Source organism: Oryctolagus cuniculus, chromosome 6 (genome assembly GCF_964237555.1).
Source record: "Oryctolagus cuniculus chromosome 6, mOryCun1.1, whole genome shotgun sequence".
Taxonomy (NCBI): domain Eukaryota; kingdom Metazoa; phylum Chordata; class Mammalia; order Lagomorpha; family Leporidae; genus Oryctolagus; species Oryctolagus cuniculus.
Window position 1 is genome coordinate 4,689,298 of NC_091437.1, and position 24,533 is coordinate 4,713,830.

Consider the following 24,533-nt stretch of genomic DNA (forward strand, 5'->3'; position numbering starts at 1 on the left):
GGTTCACCCTCCAATGGCCACTGCAGCCAGCGCGCTGATCCGATGACAGGAGCCAGGTACTTCTCCTGGTCTCCCATGGGGTGCAGGGCCCAAGCACTTGGGCCATCCTCCACTGCACTCCCTGGCCACAGCAGAGAGCTGGCGTGGAAGAGGGGCAACTGGGACAGAATCCGGCGCCCCAACAGGGACTAGAACTCGGTGTGCCGGTGCCGCAAGGCGGAGGATTAGCCTCGTGAGCTGCGGCGCCGGCCCCCTTGCTTTCAATTGTTTTGAATAGCTTAAGAAGAATTGAAATTAGTTCTTTTTTTAAAAAATATTTTATTTATTTGAGAGTTTGAGTTACAGACAATGAGAGGGAGAGACAAAGAGAAAGGTCTTCTGTCTGTTGGTTCACTCCCCAATTGGCTGCAACGGCCGGAGCTGCACTGATCCGAAGCCAGGAGCCAGGAGCTTCCTCCCTGTCTCCTACATGGGTGCAGGGGCCCAAGGACTTGGGCCATCTCTACTGCTTTCCCAGGCCATAGCAGAGAGCTGGATTGGAAGAGAAGCAGCTAGAACTAGAACCTGCACCCATATGGGATGCTGGTGCCACAGGTGGAGGATTAACCTACTGCACCATGGCGCCGGCCTGGAAGTTAGTTAGTTCTTTAAAAATCTGGTAGAGTTCAAAAGTGAAGCCATCTGGTCCTGGGCTTTTTTGTTGTTGGGAAGGTCTTTATTACTGATTCAATCTTCATCTGAGTTATTGGTCTATTTAGGTTTCCTATGTCTTCATAGCTCAATTTTTGGCATATTTTATATGTCCAGAAATCTATCCTTTTCTTCTAGATTTTACAATTTGTCGGGATACAGCTGTTTGTAGTAATTCCTAATGATTCTTTTTATTCCTGTGGTTTGTTAGATCTCCTTTTTCATCTCTTATTTTATTGGTTTGGGTCTTCCTATTTTTTTTTTTTTGGTTAGTTGAGTCAATGGTGTATCAATTTTGTTTATTTTTTCAAAACACCACCTCTTCATTTCACTGATCTTTTGTATCATTTTTTGTTTCAATTTTATTTATTTTTAATTTTTTCTTTCCTCCTACTAATTTTTCATTTGGTTTGTTGTCATTCTAAGTCCTTAAGATGCACTGATAGATCATTTATTAGATGCCTTTCCAGTTTCTTGATGTAGGCACTAATTGCTATAGACTTCCCTCTTTTTTTATATATATATATTTTTTTGACAGGCAGAGTGGACAGTGAGAGAAAGAAACAGAGAGAAAGGTCTTCCTTTGCCGTTGGTTCACCCTCCAATGGCCGCTGCGGCCGGCGCACCACGCTGATCCGATAGCAGGAGCCAGGTACTTATCCTGGTCTCCCATGGGGTGCAGGGCCCAAGCACTTGGGCCATCCTCCACTGCACTCCCTGGCCACAGCAGAGAGCTTGCCTGGAAGAGGGGCAACCGGGACAGAATCCGGCACCCCAACCAGGACTAGAACCTGGTGTGCCAGTGCCTCAAGGCGGAGGATTAGCCTAGTGAGCCGCGGTGCCAGCTAGACTTCCCTCTTGATGCTGCTTTTTCTGTATCCCATTTGTTCTGATATGTTGTGTTGTCATCTTCATTCATTTCCAGGAATTTTTTCACTTCCCTTTTAGTTTCTTCTATGTCCCACTGTTCATGTAGGAGCATGTTGTTCAGTCTCCGTATATGCATACTTTGTAGAGCTTAAGTTGTTCTTTCCAGCTTGATTGCACCGTGATCAGAAAAGATGCATGATATGATTTCAGTGCTTTTCAGTTTGCTGAGAATTGCTTTGTGGCCCAGCATATGGTCAGTCTCAGCGAAAGCTCCATGCACTGAAGAAGAATGTGTATTCTGCAACTGTGGAATCAAATGTTCTGTAGATAGCAATTAGATCCATTTGGTCCATACTATAGATTAGCTCTGTTGTTCCTTTGCTGATTTTCTCTCTAGTTGATTTGTAAATTGATGGATGAGGGGGTGTTTAAGTCTGTTGATGTTGATTCATTCTGAGAGGAGGAACGTGGTGAGGGCAAGCGGCGCAGAGCCACCACACAAACACCGGGAGTTGGGTGAAAGTGGGCTAGAGGCAAGCAGACTCATTTATTTCAGTTGGTACAGCAGCTTATATAGCCAAAGCAGCCAATCTGGTCAAGGGGCGGTTTATGCCCTAACCAATCACAACCTGTGGCCAGGCAGGCTCCATTGCCAGTGGCCATCTTGGCATGGCCTTCTCATTCCACCACAGAAGCCCCACATTATTATTATTTTTTTAATTTTTATTTATTTGAAAGAGTTACAGAGAGAGGTAGAGACAGATAGAGAGAGAGGTCTTCCATCTGCTGGTTCACTCCCCAGTTGGCTGCAATGACCAGATCTGCGCCAATCTGAAGTCAGGAGCCAGGAGCTTCTTCCTGGTCCCCCATGCAGGTGCAAGGCTGAAGGATTTGGGCCATCTTCTGCTTTCCCAGGCCATAGCAGAGAGCTGGATTGGAAGTGGAGCAGCTGGGACTCGAACCAGTGCCCATATGGGATGTTAGCACTGCCAGTGGCAGCTTTACCCATTATGCCACAGTGCTGTCCCCCCCATTATTATTGTATTGGAGTCTATGTCTCCCTTTAGATCCATTAACTTGTGTTTTAAATAGCCAGGTGCCCTGGAATTAGGTGCATATACATTTACTATAGCCGTATCTTCCTGTTGAATTGGTCCCTTAATCATTACATAGTACACTTGTCTCTTTTAAAATTTTTTTTGACAGGCTGAGTGGATAGTGAGAGAGACAGAGAGAAAGGTCTTCCTTTTTGCTGTTGGTTCACCCTCCAATGGCCCCCGTGGCCGGTGCGCTGCAGCCGGTACACCACGCTGATCTGAAGGCAGGAGCCAGGTACTTCTCCTGGTCTCCCATGGGGTGCAGGGCCCAAGCACTTGGGCCATCCTCCACTGCACTCCCGGGCCACAGCAGAGAGCTGGCCTGGAAGAGGGGCAACCGGGACAGAATCCGGCGCCCCGACTGGGACTAGAACCCGGTGTGCTGGCGCCGCAGGCGGAGGATTAGCCTAGTGAGCCGTGGCGCCGGCCTCTGTGGGATTATTTTATGTAGGCTGTGTTTAACGGGAAAATACTAACTTCAGCCATACCTGAACATTGGAAGAACACTGTGCTAAGCCCAGGCTGCCAGGCACAGTTGTACAGATGAGCACTGCACAACACGGGGTCCTGTCCACACCCAGCTCCTGCCAAGGCCCCGCTCCGTGCTGTGCAGTGGCCTGGGCAACTTGAAGGATTCAGAACTTTGCGTGTGCCTCATGTCGGGAAGCAGAGCAGAGAGAGAGAAAAGAGCAGGTGGAAGAGATCATCCGAGCCGTGAGGAGGCTGGGGACTTCCTTTCTCATCTGTATGCCTCGAATCTGACTGAATTAGCTCCCTTTGCCTTAATAAATATGGCAAGTCCGGTTGTTACCTGTCCTTCGTTCACCTCCCTCTCGTCTTGTGGGCTTGGTTTGTGATATTCACAATTGGATTAAGCGAGATTCCCACAGGTACTTCGTCTTAATCCCCCAGCCCTGTGGCCACCAGACTTGTGTTTTTATCTTATTGGTTAATTTCTTATCTGGCCCCAAATGAAACCTGGAGTCCTCTTTGTGATTTTGCTCGGTGCTGCTGTGGGCTGGATGCCGGAAACTCGGAAGTGCTGGCTCTCGGGGTCCGTGTTTTACAGGTGCAGAGGCGCTGTCAGGGCTCAACTTGTGCCCCCACAGCAGCCGATGAGAAGGAGTTTATCCTGCGTCCCCACCACCCTGAATCTAACACTTTTTACCCTTTTTGCTTATTTGAAGCATAGACAGTAGTACCCTACTGAGGACTAGAGTCAGAGATAGTGACTGCAGAGAGCTCTCTGGGTATTTTTCACAGCATTTTGCTGGTATAAAAAACATAAAATGTATATGCACTTTTTTTTATTTATTTGACAGATAGAGTTAGACAGTGAGAGGGAGAGACAGAGAGAAAGATCTTCCTTCCATTGGTTCACTCCCCAAATGGCCACAATGGCCAGAGCTACAATGATCCGAAGCCAGGAGCCAGGTGCTTCCTCCTGGTCTCCCATGGGGTGCAGGGCCCAAGCACTTGGGCCATCCTCCACTGCACTCCCTGGCCACAACAGAGAGCTTGCCTGGAAGAGGGGCAACCGGGACAGAATCCGGCACCCGGACTGGGACTAGAACCCGGTGTGCCGGCACCACAAGGCGGAGGATTAGCCTAGTGAGCAGCAGCGCCGGCCGACACTTTTCTCTTTTAACAGTTTTTGTGTTAAAGTCTATTTTGTCTGATATTAGGATGGCTAGACCTGCTTGTACTTGCTTTCCAGATTTTAGCTCAGAGCATTCCATCCTTTCATTTCATTCTGTGTATAACTTTGTTGGTGAGCTGTGTTTCTTGTAGGCTGCAAATAGCTGGGTGTTGTTTTTTAAAGCCACTCAGCCAGACACTCTCTTATAATTAGAGAATTTAGGCTATTTACATTCAAGGTAATTTTTGATAAGTAACAGCTTGGTCCTGCCATTTTCCCATACGTATTCCTATTGTTCACTTTGGGTGTACTTTGTATTTCTACTAGGAGATGTTCTGCTTTCGTGTTTTTTCACAATGATGACCATCTTTCTGTGCTTCTGAGTGTAGCACGTCCTTAAAAATCATTTGTAAGGCTGGACAAGTGGTGACAAATTCTTTCAACCTTTATTTGTTTTGGAAAGTCTTTATTTTACCTTCATTTATAAATGAGGGCTTCGCTGGATATAGTATTCTGGATTGACAGTTTTTTTTTATTAGGACCTGGACTGTGTCTCCATTCTCTCCTAGCCTGTAGGGTTTCTGATGAGAAATCAGCTGTTATTCTCACTGGCGATCCTCTGAAGGTAATATGGCATTTCTCTTGTGCACATTGTAGAATCTTTATCTTTTGCTGTTGAAAGTTTGGCTATACTGTGTCATGATGAGGATCTTTTCTGATTGTGTCTATTAGGAATTTTTTGTGCTTCCTGTACTTGGATGTCCCTTTCTTTTTCCAAATTAAGAAATTTATCCGTTGTTATTTCGCTGAGTAGGCCTTCTAATCCATTCAACCTTTCCATGCCTTCAGGAACTCTTAAGACACATAAGTTTGGTTGTTTGATATTACCCCATAAATCTCAAACACTGTTTTCAGTTTTTCTAGTTTATTTTTTTCGGCTGAGATATTTCTTCATTTTAATATTTCAGGTTGATTTCTCTTCAATATCCCTATCTCTAGGCAAAATTTTTCATCCTTATTACATATGGATTTCTTTATCTTATGAATGTTTCTGTGTGTTTTTGAGTAATCCTGTGATCATTCTTTTGAATTTGTTTTCAGGCATTTCATCAATCTCTTGGTCTTCACATTCATCAGTCTCTTGGTCTTCACATTCTGATACTGAAGGTTGTTGTGTTCCTTTTGGGAGTCACGTTGTCTGTCTTGTTCTTGTTCTATTTTTGTGTTTATTTTTGTGCGACTGTGGAAACTCCTGTTGGTTTTCTCCTCTGATGGCTCTTCTCTTTGAACCCTGCCTCCATGTCTTAGTGGATGCCTGCTCCTGCAGTGCATGTCCAGAGGCAGGTGCTGGGTGGGGCCAGGCAGCTCTGGTCAGTGCTGGTGTAATCAGAGCCTCATGTCCTGTTCCGAGGTGATCAGTGCCCCGGGTTAGTCCACAGTGGCTGCAATCCCCATGCACGCAGGTGCCTGGACTGAAACAGGATCTGTGCAGTCCTTGGTGTGCACGTGGAACCCTCTGCCCTGACCCACCCCGGGCAGTCAGGGAGCATGAGCCTCTGAAGCAGAGACTCAGCCCCGCCCCATGCCCTGTTGTGCAGTCGCAGAATTCTCCCCGTCATAGCACTCATGGCTCCCACAGTCACAGGTGCAGGGGATCCACTCTCAGCCCCCCAAACCTGCCCTGACCACGGAGAGAGCAGAGGCATTCCCGGAGCCAGCTGCCTGTGGGTGCTCTGCCTTGGCAGTTGGAGCTCCAGGATCCGTGTACGACTGGGGAACAGGATCACCTCACAGTCCTGAGTGGGTGCCCAGCCCCCTGCCAACCCTCCTGGACAGACTCAAACTCAGTGTAGAGTGTGGATTTTTTTCATAAAATTTCCTAGACACATGTAAGAGACTAGGTTGAGAGCTGCCACAGCCTCTCTCTGTAACTCTACCTTTCAGATAAATAAATCTTTTTTTTTTTCCAAAAAAGGAAGAAATGTGTTTTTCCTTCATGAGTTTAGGGGGTACCCTGCCCCCCACCGGGGCTCCAGACTGTAATCAGTGTGGTCTGCAGGGTTCTCCTGACCGCACTATCCCCAGCGACAGGGGCTGCTACGGTCTGCTCTCACCTCAGTCTCAGAGCTGGTGTCTCCCCCAGCCCCGCAGCTGCCGGAGATCCCCACTTGCTGCTTGTGTTTGTACTCTCCACACTGCCCTGTGGTGTCTCTCTTCTGTCTGTAGAATTTCTACTGCAAACTTCTCCCAGCTCGCCCCTGGGAATGCATTTCCTCTGCTTTTCTTGTTTTCTTGCCTTGGTCTAATTCAGCATGTCTTTTCTCTGTTCAGCCATGTTAGCATCCCCAAGTCTTTACATTTCAGTAACACGTGTCAAATTCCTTTCGTTTTAAAGATTTATTTACTTACTTTAAAGGCACAGCAACACACACACACACACACACACAGAGAGAGAGAGAGAGAGAGAGAGAGAGAGAGAGAGAGAGAAATACTGGGTCACTTGCCAAATGGCCAAAACAGCCAGCTGGGTGTGGGCCAAGCTGAAGCCAGGCAGCCGGAACCCCATCCAGGTCTCCCACACTGGTGCAGGGGCCCATGTGCTTGAGCCATCTTCTGCTGCCTTCCCAGACACCTCAGCAGAGAGCTGGATCAGAAGCGGTGTAGCTGGAACTCAAACCCGGCCCTCTGATAGGGGAGGCTGACGTCAGCAGAGGTGGCTTGTAATGTGTCCTGGGACCACCCCTCAGCTTCCTCTGAGTGTCTTCTGGAACCACAGTCCTTTTCTTCCATGTTTGCTTCATGTTTCTCAGTACCCGGAGGTGCTCTCTCACCCTGTTTTGTGGAGAGTTAGTGAGTTAGATCTGCAACCCAACCATCATCACGTTCAAGATACATATTTTTTCAAAGATTTAATAATTTATTTTAAAGTCAGAGTTATAGAGAGAGAGAGAGAGAAAAAAAATCTCTCATTCTCTGATTCATGTCCCACTGGCTGCAACAGCCAGCACTTAGGCCAGGCTGAAGCCAGGAGCCAGGAGCTTCTTCTGGGTCTCCCATGTGAGTGACGGGCACAAGCAGTTGGGCCGTCAGCCACTGCTTTCCCTAGGCTGTTATCAGGGAGCTGGATTGGAAGTGGGGTAGCCAGGACACAGACTGTCACCCATCTGTGATGCCAGTGTTGCAGGTGGTGGCTTTACCGCTATGCCACGCAGCCTACACCATGACACGTAGTATTTACACCACCGCAAAAAGTGCCACCGGCTCTGTATAGAAAATTCCTTTCTTCAGCCTGCACTGCTTTTATTTTTCAATGTTGGTTTACTACCAAAGGGGAATGCTTCTTGTTTTTGTTTCTTTTTTCCAACTTTAATATAGAATTAATAAAAACTATTCTTGGTGTACAATATGATGTCGCATCTAAATTTGATTGATTAAATCAGACTAATTAGCATACCCATCACCTTTTATACTTATCATTTTAAAAATGATTTTGAAAGGCAGAGTTACAGAATGAGACAGAGACACACACAGAGAGAGAGAGAGAGAGAGAGAGAGAGAGAGAGAGAGGGAGAGGGAGAGGGAGGGAGGTTACTGCTTCCCTAGGAAGCCTTAGCAGGGAGCTGGATTGGAAGTAGAGCATCCAGGATACAAATGGGTACCCATATGGGATGGCAGTGTTGCCAGTTGCCACTTTACCACAACACTGGCCCCTATTTTGAATTTTTTTGAAGAGTCTCTGTACTGTTTTTCATACTGGCTGTACTAATTTACATTGCCACCAACAGTGTACAAGGACTCCCTTTTCTACTTATAAGGATTTATACCTTTATACTTATTTTTATGTATGCATGCTGCAGTGTGACACTGTTCTGCATTTCTGCCCGCATCCTGTGAGAACTCCAGGTGTTCTGTTCTCTCACCTTGGTGTAGTATCATCAGTTTTTTAAAATCTGGCCATTTTAGCATAATTATATTGCATTGTAGTTTTAATTTGTGTTTTTCCTAAGTGAGTTATGATTTTTTTGAAAACAATATTTTTTTATTTAGTAAATATAAATTTCCAAAGTACAGTTTATGGATTACAATGGCTCCCCCCCCTATAATTTCCCTCCCACTCGCACCCCTCCCATCACCTGCTCCCTCTCCCATTCCATTCATATCAAGATTCATCTTCAATTATCTTTATATACAGAAGATCAATTCAGTATATATTAAGTAAAGATTTCATCAGTTTGCATCCACAGAGAAACACAGAGTGTAAAATACTGTTTCAGTACTAGTTACAGCATTACTTCACATTGGACAACACATTAAGGACAGATCCCACATGAGAAGTAAGTACACAGTGACTCCTGTTGTTGACTTAACAATTTGACACTCTAGTTTATGGCATCAGTAATCTCCCTAGGCTCTAGTCATGAGTTGCCAAGGCTATGGAAGCCTTTTGAGTTCACCGACTCTGATCATATTTAGACAAGGTCATAGTCAAAGTGGAGCTTCTCTCCTCCCTTCAGAGAAAGGTACCTCCTTCTTTGATGGCCCCGTTCTTTCCACTGGTATCTCACTTGCAGAGATCTTTCATTTAGGTCTTCTTTTTTTTCCCCCAGAGTGTCTTGGCTTTCCATGCCTAAAATACTCTCATGGGCTCTTCAGCCAGATCCGCATGCCTTAAGGGCTGATTCTGAGGCCAGAGTGCTGTTTAGGACATCTGCCATTCTATGAGTCTGCTGTGTATCCCTCTTCCCATGATGGATCGTTCTCTCCCTTTTTGATTCTATCAGTTAGTATTAGCAGACACTAGTCTTGTTTATGTGATCCCTTTGACACTTAACCCTATCATGATAAGTTATGAACTTAAACTGATCACTTGGACTAGTGAGATGGCATTGGTACATGCCACCTTGATGGGATTGTATTGGAATCCCCTGGCAGGTTTTTAATTCTACCATTTGGGGCAAGTCCAATTGAGCATGTCCCAAATTGTACATCTCCTCCCTCTCTTATTCCCACTCTTATATTTAACAGGGATCACTTTTCAGTTAAAATTTAAACACCTAAGAATAATTGTGTGTTAATTACAGAGTTCAACCAATAGTACTAGAACAAAACAAAAAAATACTAAAATGGATATAGTATTACATTGTACATCAACAGTCAGGACAAGAGCTGATCAAGTCACTGTTTCTCATAGTGTCCATTTCACTTCAACAGGTTTCCCCTTTGGTGCTCAGTTAGTTGTGCCAATCAGGGAGAACATATGCTATTTGTCCCTTTGGGACTGGCTTAATTCACTCAGCATGATGTTTTCCAGATTCCTCCACGTTGTTGCAAATGACCGGGTTTCATTGTTTTTGACTGCTGTATAGTATTCTATAGAGTACATGTCCCATAATTTCTTTATCCAGTCTACTGTTGATGGGCATTTGGGTTGGTTCCAGGTCTTAGCTATTGTGAATTGAGCTGCAATAAACATTAATGTGCAGACAGCTTTTTTGTTTGCCAATTTAATTTACTTTGGGTAAATTCCAAGGAGTGGTATGGCTGGGTTGTATGGTAGGGTTATATTCAAGTTTCTGAGGAATCTCCAGACTGACTTCCATAGTGGCTTGACCAGTTTGCATTCCCACCAACAGTGGGTTAGTGTCCCTTTTTCCCCACATCCTCGCCAGCATCTGTTGTTGGTAGATTTCTGAATGTGAGCCATTCTAACCGGGGTGAGGTGAAACCTCATTGTGGTTTTGATTTGCATTTCCCTGATTGCTAGTGATCTTGAACATTTTTTCATGTGTCTGCTGGCCATTTGGATTTCCTCTTTTTAAAAATGTCTGTTGAGGTCCTTGGCCCATCTCTTCAGTGGGTTGTTTGTTTTGATGTTGTGGAGATTCTTGATTTCTTTGTAGATTCTGGTTATTAACCCTTTATCTGTTGCGTAGTTTGCAAATATTCTTTCCCATTCTGTCGGTTGCCTCTTCACTCTCCTGACTGTTTCTTTTGCAGTACAGAAACTTCTCAATTTGATGCAATCCCAATAGTTAATTTTGGCTTTGACTGCCTGTGCCTCCAGCGTCTTTTCTAGGAAGTCTTTGCCGGTACCTAATATCTTGCAGGGTTTTTCCAATGCTCTCTAATAATTTGATGGTGTCAGTTTGTAGATTTAAGTCTTTAATCCATGTTGAGTGAATTTTTGTGTAAGGTGAAAGGTAGGGTCTTGCTTCATGATTCTGCACGTGGAAATCCAATTTTCCCAGCACCATTTATTGAATAGACTGTCCTTACTCCAGGGATTGGTTTTAGATCCTTGATCAAATATAAGTTGGCTATAGATGTTTGGATTGATTTCTGGTGTTTCAATTCTGTTCCATTGGTCTATCCATCTGTTTCTGTACCAGTACCATGCTGTTTTGATTACAACTGTCTTGTACTATGCCCTGAAATCTGGTATTGTGATGCCTCCGGCTTTGTTTTTGTTGTACAAGATTGCTTTAGCTTTTCGAGGTCTCCTGTGTCTCCATATGAATTTCAGCACCATTTTTTTCGGATCTGAGAAGAATGTCTTTGGTATTTTGATTGGAATTGCACTGAATGTATAAATTGCTTTTGGGAGAATGGACATTTTGATGATACTGATTCTTCCAATCCATGAGCATGGAAGATTTTTCCATTTTTTTGGTATCCTCTTCTCTTTCTTTCTTAAGGTTTTGTAATTTTCATCGTAGAGATCTTGAACGTCCTTGGTTAAGTTTATTCCAAGGTATTTGTTTTTGTAGCTATTGTGAATGGGATTGATCTTAGAAGTTCTTCCTCAGCCGTCGCATTGCCTGTGTATACAAAGGCTGTTGATTTTTGTACATTGATTTTATACCCTGCTACTTTGCCAAGCTCTTCTATGAGTTCCAATAGTCTCTTAGTAGAGTTCTTTGGATCCCCTAAATAAAGAATCATATCATCTGCAAAGAGGGATAGTTTGAGTTCTTCCTTCCCAATTTGTATCCCTTTAATTTCTTTTTCTTGCCTAATAGCTCTGGCTAGAACTTCCAGAACTATATTGAATAGCAGTGGTGAGAGTGGGCATCCCTGTCTGGTACCAGATCTCAGTGGAAATGCTTCCAACTTTTCCCCATTCAATAGGATGTTGGCCATGGGTTTTTATAAATTGCTTTGATTGTATTGAGGAATGTTCCTTCCATACCCAGTTTGCTTAGAGTTTTCATCATGAAAGGGTGTTGTATTTTATCAAATGCTTTCTCGGCGTCTATTGAGATAATCATATGGTTTTTCTTCTGCAGTCTGTTAATGTGGTGTATCACGTTGATTGTTTTGCAAACATTGAACCATCCCTGCATACCAGGGATAAATCCCACTTGGTCTGGGTGGATGATCTTTCTGATGTGTTGTTGCATTCTATTGGTCAGAATTTTATTGAGGATTTTTGCATCTATGTTCATCAGGGATATTAGTCTGTAATTCTCTTTCAATGCTGCATCTTTCTCTGGCTTAGGAATTAAGATGATGCTGGCTTCATAAAAAGAATTTGGGAGGATTCCCTCTTCTTCGATTGTTCTGAATAGTTTGAGAAGAATTGGAGTTAGTTCTTCTTTAAATGTCTGGTAGAATTCAGCAGTGAATCCATCTGGTCCTGGGCTTTTCTTTGTTGGGAGGGCCTTTATTACTGTTTCAATTTCTGTCTCAGTTATGGGTCTGTTTAGGTTTTCTATGTCTTCCTGGTTCAATTTAGGTAGGTTGCATGTGTCCAGGAATCTATCCATTTCCAATAGATTTCCCTGTTTGCTGGCATTCAAGTCCTTGTAGTAATTTCTGAAGATTCTTTTTATTTCTGTGGTGTCTGTTGTTACATTGCCTTTTTTATCTCTGATTTTATTGATTTGGGTCTTTTCTTTTTTTAGTTAGTTGGGCCAATGGGGTGTCAATTGTGTTTATTTTTTCAAAAAACCAGCTCCTCGTTTGGCTGATTTTTTGTAATTTTTTTTTTATTCAATCCTGTTGATTTCTTCTCTGATTTTAATTATTTCTCTTCTCATACTAGATTTGGGTCTGGTTTGCTGCAGATTTTCTAGGTCCTTGAGATGGATTGAAAGCTCATTTATTTGGTGCCTTTCCAATTTCTTGATGTAGGCACCTAGTGATATAAACTTTCCTCTTAACACTGCTTTTGCTGTATCCCATAAGTTTTGGTATGTTGTGCTGTTATCCTCATTTACTTCCAGAAAGTTTTTTATTTATCTTTTGATTTCTTCTATGACCCAGTGTTCATTCAGGAGCGTGTTGTTCAATCTCCATGTGTTTGCATATGCTTTAGGGATTCCTGAGTTGTTAATTTCCAACTTCATTCCTTTATGGTCTTAGAAGCTGCATGGTATGATTCTAATTCTTTTGAATTTGCTGAGACTTGCTTTATGGCCTAGTATGTGGTCAATCCTAGAGAAGGTTCCATGTACTGCTGAGAAGAATGTAAATGCTTTATGTGTAGGATGAAAAGTGCTGTAGATATCTGTTAGATCCATTTGGGCTATAGTGTCGTTTAAATCTACTGTCTCCTTGTTGATCTTCTGTCCTGTTGATCTGTCTATTTCTGAGAGTGGAGTATTGAAGTCCCTCAGTACTATAGTATTGGAGTCTAAGTCTCCCTTTAATTCCCTTAACAAATCTTTTAAATAAACTGGTGCCCTGTTATTAGGTGCATATACATTGATAATCATTATATCTTCCTGTTGAATTGATCCCTTAATTATTATATAGTGCCCCCTCTTTGTCTCTCTTAACAGTTTTTGTGTTAAAGTTTATGTTGTCCAATATTAAGATGGCTACATCCGCTCTTTTTTCATTTCTGTTGGCATGGTATATCTTTTTCCAGCCTTTCACTTTCAATCTATATGCATCTTTGTTGGAAAGATGTGTTTCTTGTAAGCAGCAAATAGATGGGTTTTGTTCCTTAACCCAATCAGCCAGTCTGTGTCTTTTAACTGGACAGTTCAGTCCATTAACGTTCAATGTTATGATTTTGAACAGTTGTTCATGGGCTTCTTGGTTTTTATATATCTTCTTTGGTGACGGGTGTGTTCAAATTTTTATTTTAGGCCGGCACCACGGTTCACTAGGCTAATCCTCCGCCTGCGGCACCAGCACCCTGGGTTCTAGTCCCAGTTGGGGCGCCAATTTCTGTCCTGGTTGCTCCTCTTCCAGTCCAGCTCTCTGCTGTGGCCCAGGAGTGCAGTGTAGGATGGCCCAGGTCCTTGGGCCCTGCACCACATTTGAGACCAGGAGGAAGCACCTGGCTCCTAGCTTCTGGTGGGCACAGCACACCGGCCTCAACGCGCCAGCCACAGTGACCACTTGGGGGGGGGTGAACCAATGGAAAAAGGAAGACCTTTCTCTCTGTCTCTCTCTCTCTCTCTCTCACTGTCTAACTCTGCCTGTCAAAAAAATTTTTTTTCTATTTTAAGGTGTTTGTGTTTTTATTATTGATGTATGAAATTCTTATTTTTAAAAGATTTATTTATTTATTTATTTGAAAGGAAGAGTTACACAGAGAGAGGAGGAGAGGCAGAGAGAGAGAGAGAGAGAGAGAGAGGGAAAGGGGTCTTCCATCCACTGGTTCTCTCCCAAATTGGCCACATTGGCCAGAGCTGCGCCAATCTGAAGCTAGGAGCCAGGAGCTTCTTCCAGGATTCTCATGTGGGTAGAAGGTCCCAAACAGTTGGGCCACCCTCTGCTGTTCTCAAAGGCACATTAGTAGAGAGCTGGATCAGAAGTGGAGCAGCTGGGTCTTGAACTGGCACCCATATGGCATGCTGGTATGCAGGTGATGGCTTAACCTGCTACACCATGGCATCAGCACCAGTTTTTTAGCTTTAAAAAGAGAGAAAATATACACTTGAAAGAAACGTAACAAGGAGCTGGGAAACTGTATTCTGATTTGGTCTCTGGAGGTTAGCTTGCTGTAGGATCTTGACAAGTCCTTTAATCCGGTTGGGTCTCTAAGTTTTCCCTTCGGTATAGTGTAAGATCATTCAGCTACATTATGGCTAATTCTCCTTTGATCTAAAATTCTGCTCTTCTAAGGATGTCACCTGTAGAACTATTTTCTGTTCTTTTTAAAGGAAAATAGTCTTAATAAAAAACAGAATACATGGAGATATGCATATATAGGTTGCCAAAATACAAGTAACCTAGTTAAAATTGAATTTCCAAAGAACAACAAATAAATTTTAGACAAACTTTAAAAGTTGCCATTTAAGCCACGTGGGGGGAAATATGGTCAGCATGTTTTGTTTTTATAAATTGAACTCCTAAGCCACGAATTATTTGTGCTCTAACAGGGAAATCGAACTTGGTAAAAGGAAGTTACTATGCACTATGTAAAAAAAAAAAAATTACTGTTTAGGGACTGGTGCTGTTGAGTAGCAGGTTAAGCTACCACCCACAGTGCAGTCATCCCATATGGACACTGGTTTGAGTCCCAGCTGCTCCACTTCCAATCCAGCTCCCTGCTAATGCTCGGGGAAGGCAGTAGAAGGTGGCCTAAGTGCTTGGGTCCCTGTCCCCACGTGGGAGACCTGGAAGAAGCTCCTGGCTTCAGGTAGGCCCAGTTCTGGCCATTGCAGCCATTTGGGGAGTGAACCAGCAGATGGAAGACCTCTCTCTCTCTCTCTGCCTCTGCCTCTCTGTAACTCTGCCTTTCAAATAAATAATTTTTTTTTGACAAGCAGAGTTGACAGTGAGAGAGAGAGAGACAGAAAGGTCTTCCTTCCTTTGGTTCACCCCCCAATGGCCGCTGCGGCTGGTGCACTGTGCTGATCTGAAGGCAGGAGCCAGGTACTTATCCTGGTCTCCCATGGGGTGCAGGGCCCAAGCACTTGGGCCATCCTCCACTGCACTCCCGAGCCACAGCAGAGAGCTGGACAGGAAGAGGGGCAACTGGGACAGAATCCGGCGCCCTGACCGGGACTAGAACCCGGTGTGCCGGCGCCGCAAGGTGGAGGATTAGCCTAGTGAGCCGCAGCGCCAGCCTTAAATAAATAATTTTTTAAAAAATTGCTGTTTGTAGGAGATTCAAAGTGAAGTGTGTCCTCTGCATTCTGCCTGTTGAGCTGCCCACCTCAGCGCAGACAGCAGGTGGGAACGGGCCGGTGGTGGGAGGAGCTCGCGCAGGCTCTTGAGTTAGGGCGGCTCACCCTGTGAGAGTTTCAGCAAAGTTCGACAGGAATCCAGGGACTCTCTAGGTGAATTGGGATCCCAGCCCTTGCTTATCACCCGTCTTAAATAGGCCCCTTTGAGGACCAACACTGTTAAATCGAGCAAACGTTTCTCATTGAGCTCCGTGAATGAGTTTTCTGATGGTGCCATCACAGGCTCACGTTAGGTCTTTACCAGGGACTACCAGGGGTTTTCCAAGCCGCGTAGGGGTTGCCGCGTAGTCGGGAGCTGAGATTTATTCTATCAGTAAACCCACTGACTTCCTTCATCTCCTTTGTTTTGTGCTCTTGTACCCATCAGTCAGAGAGAAGCTGCTCACCCTTCATCGTCCTGGCATTGATGGATACTTTCTGTACGGAGTCCGAGTGCCAGCACTGGGTAGCCCCTCGGGACTCCTGCTTTGGCACTTCCACAGCTCTTCGGCGGTGCGACGGCTGATGCATGAGCACTTTTTCTTTGATGCTTGCCCTGCATCATGTAGCCAAATGACAGAATATCCTTAGCCCGCCTCTGTAATTTGCAATTGCTTATTTTAACTTTGACACCTAAAGCCTGGGAGTACAATCTGAATAAGAATTTCTCATTTGCATGTCATAACCCAGGTGTCTGAGGGCTTGACGGCTTTTAAAGACAAAGTTAATCTATCGACTAAAGCAAATTATTTTTGTTGCGCCTCTGATGTGGTGAGGCAGAGCCATCTCTCTTCATGATCTCTGTCGATACTGACATGAGATGCATGGAACTGAAGCCGGAGAATGAAAACAAAAGCTGATGGATGAGCTGCTTAGAGCCAGGAGGCGAATGCCAAAGACAGTCGCGTGGTTCTGTTGGAACTCGGCTCCAAAAGAAAATGAGTTTTGCCATGGTGAGGTGCAGGCGTCATGAACCTCCTAAGATGGGGCTTCCAGTGGCTTGGTGAGCAGATTGACTGCCACAGCTCCTGGTTAACTGTTTCTGAAAACCATGCCGAGGAAGGTTACTTATGCATACATTTCGCAAACATATTTAGTAAACCAGATTTCTTAGCTCTTTCCCAGTCTACAAAAATCTATTAAATATTCTCTGGAGATTTCATTTTTTCCTGATAATCCCTTTAATATAGAAATTTAGCTCTTTTTTTTTTTTTTTTTTTAACACTGCCTTTTCCTTGGAACCACTGGGAGCATCCCTTGAAGGCCTGCCAGGCCCTGTCTGAGTCTCTCCAACTGCAAAGTTGCAGCTTCCAGAATGTTAAAAAAAAAAAAATCTTTAGAGTGAGCATGTATCAGCCATTTGGCCCAGTGACGAGGGAGCCAGTGTGGGTCGCAAAGTTGGTTCAAAGAATGAAATGAAACGCAGATAACTTTAAAGTCAGCATGGAAAACTGAGAAAGCAGGAATAAGAATTGTAAGTTAGATGCAACATTGGTTGATACTACGAGACAGCCTTTGGGGTTAGCTTTACCACAGAAAAAGCTGCTTACCCATTTCCTGCACATTAAACCCAGTGTGGCAGAGGCACAAAACGCCGGGCTGTACTCCGTGGTGAGTGGTAGTTGGTGGGATGAGTGGCCCCGGGCAGCTGGTTAGATGGCGTCGGATAACTGTGGTCAGGCTGCTTTGTCCACACTGGCTCACAGCCCCGTCCCCTGCGGCCACCAGGGTTCCCCCCACACGGCCCTGCTTTCCGCTCCTTCGGGCTCGCACACCTCACTGTCCCTGTGTGGGGGAAGCTGGCCCTGGCCCACCCGACCCACAGCTGGGCTTTGCCAGCGCTCTGTCCACATCCCCTCCCCACCCACACACAGCCGCGCTCTGGGTCAGGATCCTGTCCCGATGCTGCCGCAGCACTCGGAATCTGCTGGCGTGCACATGGGGACCTCGGGAGGCCCAGGGAGAACGGGATGAGAAGTTTATTTTGGCGTGGGCCATGTTTGAAATCCCCGTAGCTTTTTCATTAAACACACTCCTCACGAGCTTTTAGAAGTCCCCGCTGTGCATGCATTTTGAAATTTTTTGTACCAAAATAAACTTATCTCTCCAGAATTTTCTTTATGTATGTGAGTGGTAGATATATATGTATGTATGTAAGTATAAATATATATTTCTACATATATAAAAATAAGTATAAAGGTATAAATCTTTATAAGTGGAAAAATAAAGATATATGTCTCTATCTATATATAGAGAGAGAGAGAAAGAGAAAGCGCTGTCTTCTACTCTCTGGTTCCCTCCCCAAATGTCTTCGACAGATGAGGCTGGGCCAGGCCCGAGACAGAAACCAAGAACTCCATTGCGTCCCTCACGTGAGACACAGGGACTCGGCCATGTGAGCCGTCACCTACTGCCTCCAGTGTGCACGTTCCCAGGAAGCTGCAATTGGGAGTGGAGTCGGGATTCAAACCCAGGACTCTGACACGGGATATGGGAGTCACAAGCAAGACGCTGCACTCCACCCACCACGTGCACCCGCGTGGCTTCTGATTCCACTTTCAGGAGCAATCGGAAGCCCCCTCGTGAGTGCGTACACGTGACTCCTCGCTGAGCCGTGAGCCCGGTGAAGCCGGAGCTGTCTGTGAGCTCCTGGCTGAGTGGCGTCTCCACACCAGCCACAGGGAGCTCTGGGAGAACTCCAGAGCTGGCTCCCTTCATCCCAGCAGGGGCTGCCAGGGAAACCGAGGTGGCTGCACACGGGTCGCGAGCATCAAGGCTCCCTAGCGGGATCTAAGCCGGAAATCCTTTCTGAAAAGCGCATTTCCGCAGGCTGGGTCCCGCAATCAAAGCACCGTGTCCCTGATTATCTGGAGGAACTCATGTCTTCCTGTCAGTGCCACAGTGGCCTCCCACATGGTCAGAAGCCACCCCAGGCCACAGCGCACTTGCTCGTCTTTGATATCCACTGACAAACACTAGTCTAGAAAAATCTGGATTTCCAGCTGTCTGCAGAAGTTCTTGGAAAATGTGTGTTGTGAATAAATTATGCATGGAATTTTAAAATATTTTTGCCAAAATAAAGATCTTTCAATTCAATTTTTCTATGAACTCTTTGAAATGTCATCATATATGATGAGCCTGCTGCCAGACACTAAGTTCTCAAGAATTGAAAAAGAAAAAATAAGGAAAAGGAAGGGGAGGGAGAGGGGAGGGAGGGATCTATCAAAAGGATGCAGGAGACAAGTGAAGGAGCCCCCAGTGCCAAAGTGGGAATAAAATGAGAAATAAAATACATGGCTAAACATTAGGTTGTAGCCCAAAATCAGAATGATCTGTGAGTGGTCTGATGCTATGGTGTAGGGGGTAAAGCCCTGGCCTGCAGTTCCCATATGGTAGCCGGTTTGAGTCCCTGCTGCTCCACTTCCGATCCAGCTCTCTGCAATGGCCTGGGAAAGCAGTAGAAGATGGACCAAGTCTTGGGCCCTGCACCCGTGTAGGAGACCTGGAAGAAGCTCCTGGCTCTTGGCTTCAGATCAGCCCAGCTCCAGCCATTGAGGCCACTTTGCTAGTGAACCAATGGATGGAAAACCTCTCTCTCTCTCTCTCTGCCTCTGCCTCTCTGTAACTTTTCCTTCCAAATAAGTAAATAAATCTTTTCTAAAAAATATCTCTGGGTTGCACTCCTGGGATTTACCCAAACAAAATGAAATTAGTGTTTGAAAGAGTTATCTGTATCCCTGGTTTATGGCAACTCAATTCGCAATGGCTAAGATATGGAATCAACCCAGATACCCATAAACTAAGGAATGGATAAAGAAATTGTGTTACGTATATGCGTGTATATATATGTGTGTGTGTGTGTATATCTATATCTATATATATACACACACTATATATAATGGAATACTGCTCAGCAATAAAAAAGGATGCAACTGGAAACCATTATACTTAGTGAAATAAGCCAGTCCCAAAAAGACAAATACCGTATGTTCTCCCTGATATGTGGTAACTGATAGAGCACCAAAAATGTAATGTATTGAAGCTGACATTTTGAGATTTGATGATTGTTTACAGCCCTTGTCTCTGCTGTTGAGGAACAGTGTTTTTCCCTTCAAACTATTTGTCTATTTCTCATACTATTTCTCTACTGAGTGTAGGGTTAATCTTATGAGTATAAAGTAAACTGAAAATAGATGTTTCTAAAAATGAAGAGAGGGAACAGAGAGGAAAGAGGAGGAAGTGTGGGAGCGTGGGCGGGAGGGAGGATTGGACGGGAAGTGTCACTATGTTGCTAAACCTGTACATACGAAATACAAGATCCTGGGTTCCTAGTGATGTAAGCACGTGTAGGGTTGAGCACAGAGGGGAGAAGGCGGGCATCCTGCAGGTGCACATCCAGGCTTCCTTGTAGGTAGCAGGGTAGGGGATGGGCAAAGGGAACCCCTGGCAGGTGCTCCCTCAGCAGATGGTCCAGGTTGGCTCCCAGGGACCCTTCACACGAGGCACTCAGGAGGGCACTGCAGCTCTCCGAATCACTAGAAAGACCCAAGCTGAGGGGCCAGTTCTGCTCAAAATTGTCAAGATGATCCGCAAAGTCTGACAGGATGGGAGTCTGAGCAACTGGTGGTCTCAGGGCAGCAAAGGAGGTTTGGTGGCTGGTGGTGGCCCTGCGTGGACGGTCAGGGCTCCACTGGGATACACAGAGAAGATTTCGGGGGCTGCCTGGAGCCGAGACTTTGCCAAGTGTCTGCAGGCAGAGGACCCTGGGGTGCTGGGAGTGCGGCTCAGGCCGAGTGCAGGGGCTTCACAGCCGAGAAGCCAAGGACGTGGATCTGGTTTAGGCTGACAGCCAGAGCAGCAGCAGGTGCTGGAGGCTGAAGGCCACGCCCCGACCTGACCTGGGAGGCAGGGGTCCCCTGGTCCCCGCCACATTGCCGTTTGTATTCAGTTGCCCCAGTGGCGCCACCTGCATCGGGGCTGGGTCTTCCCACCTGGTCCTGGATGGAGGCACCTCGCAGACACACCCCCAGGCTTTTCCAGGTTTCTGGACACTCCTTAATCCAGTAAGGCTACCACCCCCAAATCAGCCTCACACCTGGCACTGGAAAAAGACACCAGAGAAAGTGCACGGGAATCAGAATGTAGGGTACGGACTTGACTGAACCCGGAAATCAGCCCTGGCGCAAGCTGTGATGAAGGCACCATCGTAATTCGGATGTCGACGGTGGGAGAAACAGCGTGGGGACAGAGGGAGGCTGTATCCTCCTTGCAACTCTTCCGTAAGTCTAACTGTTCTGGAATCCTTCCTGTGACGTGCTCGTGTGGGGAGAGCGAACCACGTCTTCACATCCGGCGTTCGGGTCTGCGTTCAGATCCGTTGGTTCGCAGAGGGGAGCAGCTGGACATGACTGCCCACCAGCTCCTCGGGTGACTGTGTCCACGTTTTCTCCCACCTGTGGCCCCAGGCAGGCAGGATAGACAGGCTGCACGCAGCGGCCACCCAGTAGAAGCCTGACGTGACCTCACCCACCGGCTTCGTCTTGACCTCGAGGAGTTATTTCCCCGAGAAATAGAAGAGCTTTCCTACTTCCTAACACCCAGAGACTTGGAATGAAAGGAGGAAATACAACTTTTTTAATTGCTTTAATAAAACATAAAAAAGGCTATGGAAGCAATTCAACCCATTCAAGTGTCTGGGATTCAAATATTGTTTATAGCAAAATTGATGGAAGCAAAAATAAGAACTGAAGAGAACGTCAAATGTAAGGAGACTCTGCCAGGCCACGGGGGCGGGGCCGCCGGTGCCACCGGTACCACGTCTGCTCCCCTCAGAAGGGCTTCCTTCAGCCTCCTGGTTCCACCCGACAGCAGCTGCATTCCCACCGCGACGCTTCCGCTGCTGCCTGCTGTGCGTTAGATAGTTTCCTGCGTCTGCCATCTTCACCTGAGTAGCTAGATTCCAGCCTTCTGCCGTTCCCAGGCTGATTGCCTGTATTTTCGTGTTGTGAACACAAAGATCATTGTCTGTCCGGATTGCCAGCTGATCCTGCCACCGCTCTCCCGTCTCTCCCCTTCCTTCTCATGCTGCTCCCCGGAGCGGCACGTGCAGCAGCAAGGTCAGACATTCATCGACGCTGAGTCCAGAGCCCCGGGGCCTCAGGGCTTGCAAGCAAGGGCCCCCACTCCTGTTTCTAGCGGCCGGGACCCCTGCTCTCCCTCAGGCCCCGGGTCTTGTCCTCAGCAGCTTTTGCTATCCCTTAGGGTTCCCCGACCTCACCTGACCCCTCGGAAACACTCTTGGTCGGACACTCGGGCTGTTTAGTTGTGATAGCTCAGCTCTGCCTCTGCCCCGTGGCCCTTGAGTGCAGTGGCAATCGTCAGGGAGCGGGTAACGTACAGGCCAGGGGCTCCCCAGCAGCGCGGTGGCTGCATCTCGGGTGCCTGCACGCCCACCGTCCACAGCCGGTCAGCCTTGTCACGGGCGCCGCACGGCACTGCTTTGCTGGCTATTCGCTGCTGAGGAGGGAGGAAGCAGGTTCCAGACTCCAGCCATCTCAGGGCTTTTCGGTGACTGTTTGCCGGGTAGGAGGCTGGTGGTGGGTCACCGGAGGCTCCTATCTACCAGGCTTTCAAGTGAGGAATTGGCGGGGGATTCGCTCCATCCGTCGTGAGCTGCTTGGCTGGCCAGCTGAGGGCATAGCGCCGTAAACCCTTGTTGACTTCAGTCTTGTGCAAAACGTCCCCAGGAAGTCCCAGAGAGAAGCTGGTGACCAGGCGGTGTTTCAGCAGCTGCCTGGAAACTCGCCGTGCTGTCACGCGTGGGGTCGTTGAAGCAGCGAGAAGGAAAGCGTGCATCAGCGTCTCACCCTCGTTCTCCACAGGGGCGAACATGAAACGTTGGTAAAACCCCTGACCCCAACCTGAGGGCTCATCCCTGTGGTTTACACCCCACACCTGCCCCTAGGGCTTTATCTTAAAGACCACTGCAGACCACAGGGCGAGGTTGGCCATGGACGAGGCGCAGGGTGAGAAACAGCTCGTGTGGCTCGTTCCTGATGCGGCGTTTAGCAGAGACGAGCGTGAGGCCTGACCGGGAAGCAGTGGAGGCACCGCCTGCGTTTTGGAGAATGTTCTAGAGAGGGTGGTGGTGTCCACCAGGCAGACCTGCCCCCACCCCGATCCGCTTCGCTGCTTCCCGCACACTCACCTCCGCTCTCACCATCTTCTCTCCTAGTTGCTCCAGTTACCTGTCTCTTTCTCTAAGCTGGAGCCCGTCTTTGCTCCTATCCTACCTTGTCCTGTTTTGTGTGTTGCCTCTCAAGGTGTGAGAACTCAGCACCCCCCACATTCGGTTCAGACCATCGTTGGAGTTCCACCATGTGGCTGTTGAAAGTTGGTACCTGTGAGTTGTTTTAGTTGCCATGAACAGTGGTTTGTTTAATTTAATTTTTATTTTTTGAAAGAGTTACAGAGAGAGAGAGAGAGAGAGAGAGAGGCCTTCCATGCACTGGCCCACTCCCCAGTTGGCTGCAACAGCCAGAGCTGAGCCAATCCAAAGTCAGGAGCCAGGAGCTTCTTCTGGGTCTGCCATGTGGGTGCAGGGGCCCAAGGACTTGGGCCATGTTTGACTGCTTTCCCAGGCCATAGCAGAGAGCCAGATCAGAAGTGGAGCAGCCAGGTCTGGAACAGGTGCCCATATGGGATGCTGGCACTGCAGGTGGTGGCTTTACTCACTACACCACCGCACTGACCCCCAAAGAGTAGTTTTAATGATCCCAACTTAAGGACTGAAAACAGATTCAGAGAGACTGAGAAACAGCGAGAGGCAGAGCTTAGAGGAGAAAGGCTTTTGCGATCCCAGTGGGAGCCTTTTATGCTCACAGATGGACATGTGGGTTTTCACGTAGTCTAATACATCAGGGAGTGGAGTCGACGTTATTGAGCAGTTGCTGTGCCCCAGCTGCCTTGTGCATATTCCATGTGTATCGTTCCACGGAACTCCCATCCCAACTGCCTGCAGTAGGCACAGACAGCCCTGGAGAACAAGCCCTGCCTGCTCACCCAGCCAGGTAGGACAAGACTTTAGGACATGCCCTGGTGGCCGGTGTCATGAGATGCCCACCCTGGGCCAGTTTTCCAGGATAGATTTTGTGTACAGAACAAGTCACACCAGGTGCATCCCCGAGAGCTGCCGTCAGGAAAAAGACAAATGAGAGCTGCAGATCCACAAATCTTGTCGTTTTAACAAAATTCTCATTCATTCTCTCTCTCTCTCTCTCTCTCTCTCTCTCTCTCTCTCTCTCTCTCTCTCTCAGTATTCAGGGTATTTGGAGACTAAAAGATCAAGGGCACAAGACCCAGGAAACAGCTCCTGTGAAATGAGCAACAGAACATCACAGCAAAACCCAGGGGCTAGGCTGGGTGTCTGGCACAAGGCGTCCTGATCCGTGCCGGGAACGTGCCCGCCGTGGAAGCACCGTGAGCAGCAGAGCCAGGGGTCCAGCCCACCAGTGACCCTGACAGAGCCCAGGGGCGTCTCCCACGTGAGAGGCAATGGCATGTGCCCATGTGTCCCAGAGCTGGCCCTGGGTGCCAAGATCTCACTGTATTTTGTGGCTCTGGGTGGGGTCAAGGGCTATAAAAAGAAGACTGTGCAGCCAAGTGTGTTCCAGTGCAGCCACTGGACCCTGGTGTTTCCCTGCCCGAGACTCGGGTCTTTCCATCTGCATTTAGGTGACCTGGCTCTTTGCCTAGATGCTGACATCCTGTGTGTCAGGAAGCAGTTACACATTTTTAGGGATGAATTCTGAGTCACCGGGTATGGAGACGAGCACTATGGCAATAACAAATGCTTTAGGGGAGGCTAAATATCACTGACTTGTTTCGTGACCTAGACCGGATCACAGAAAAATACGACACTGCGTTGTGTAAGTCTCAGAAATGAAGCACGTATCGAAAGTGTTTCCTGTGTACGTCTTTGAAAAGCAATTTACTTTACAAGTAGAATTAAAATCCACACTGTCACAGGTACTTCTTGTAGAAAATGCTTGTCACTACTCTCGATTTTCACCCCCAAAATTACTTTGCTGAACCCAACCACTGAGCAGTCTT

At 46.8% G+C, this 24,533-nt stretch overlaps 1 long non-coding RNA gene across 3 annotated transcripts in view; it reads left to right on the forward strand.

The window, feature by feature from the left end:
- LOC127487799 (uncharacterized) overlaps positions 1-24,533 on the forward strand; it is a 98,945-nt gene that overhangs the window by 61,825 nt on the left and 12,587 nt on the right. For 2 of the 3 annotated variants that reach the window (XR_007914985.2, XR_007914983.2), the window contains one exon: positions 15,811-17,500. The exons of the other annotated variant lie outside the window; for it this stretch is intronic. This is a non-coding gene — a long non-coding RNA (uncharacterized lncRNA). Of the gene's footprint in view, positions 1-15,810; positions 17,501-24,533 lie in introns of those variants that run through there. 3 annotated transcript variants of the gene reach the window in all.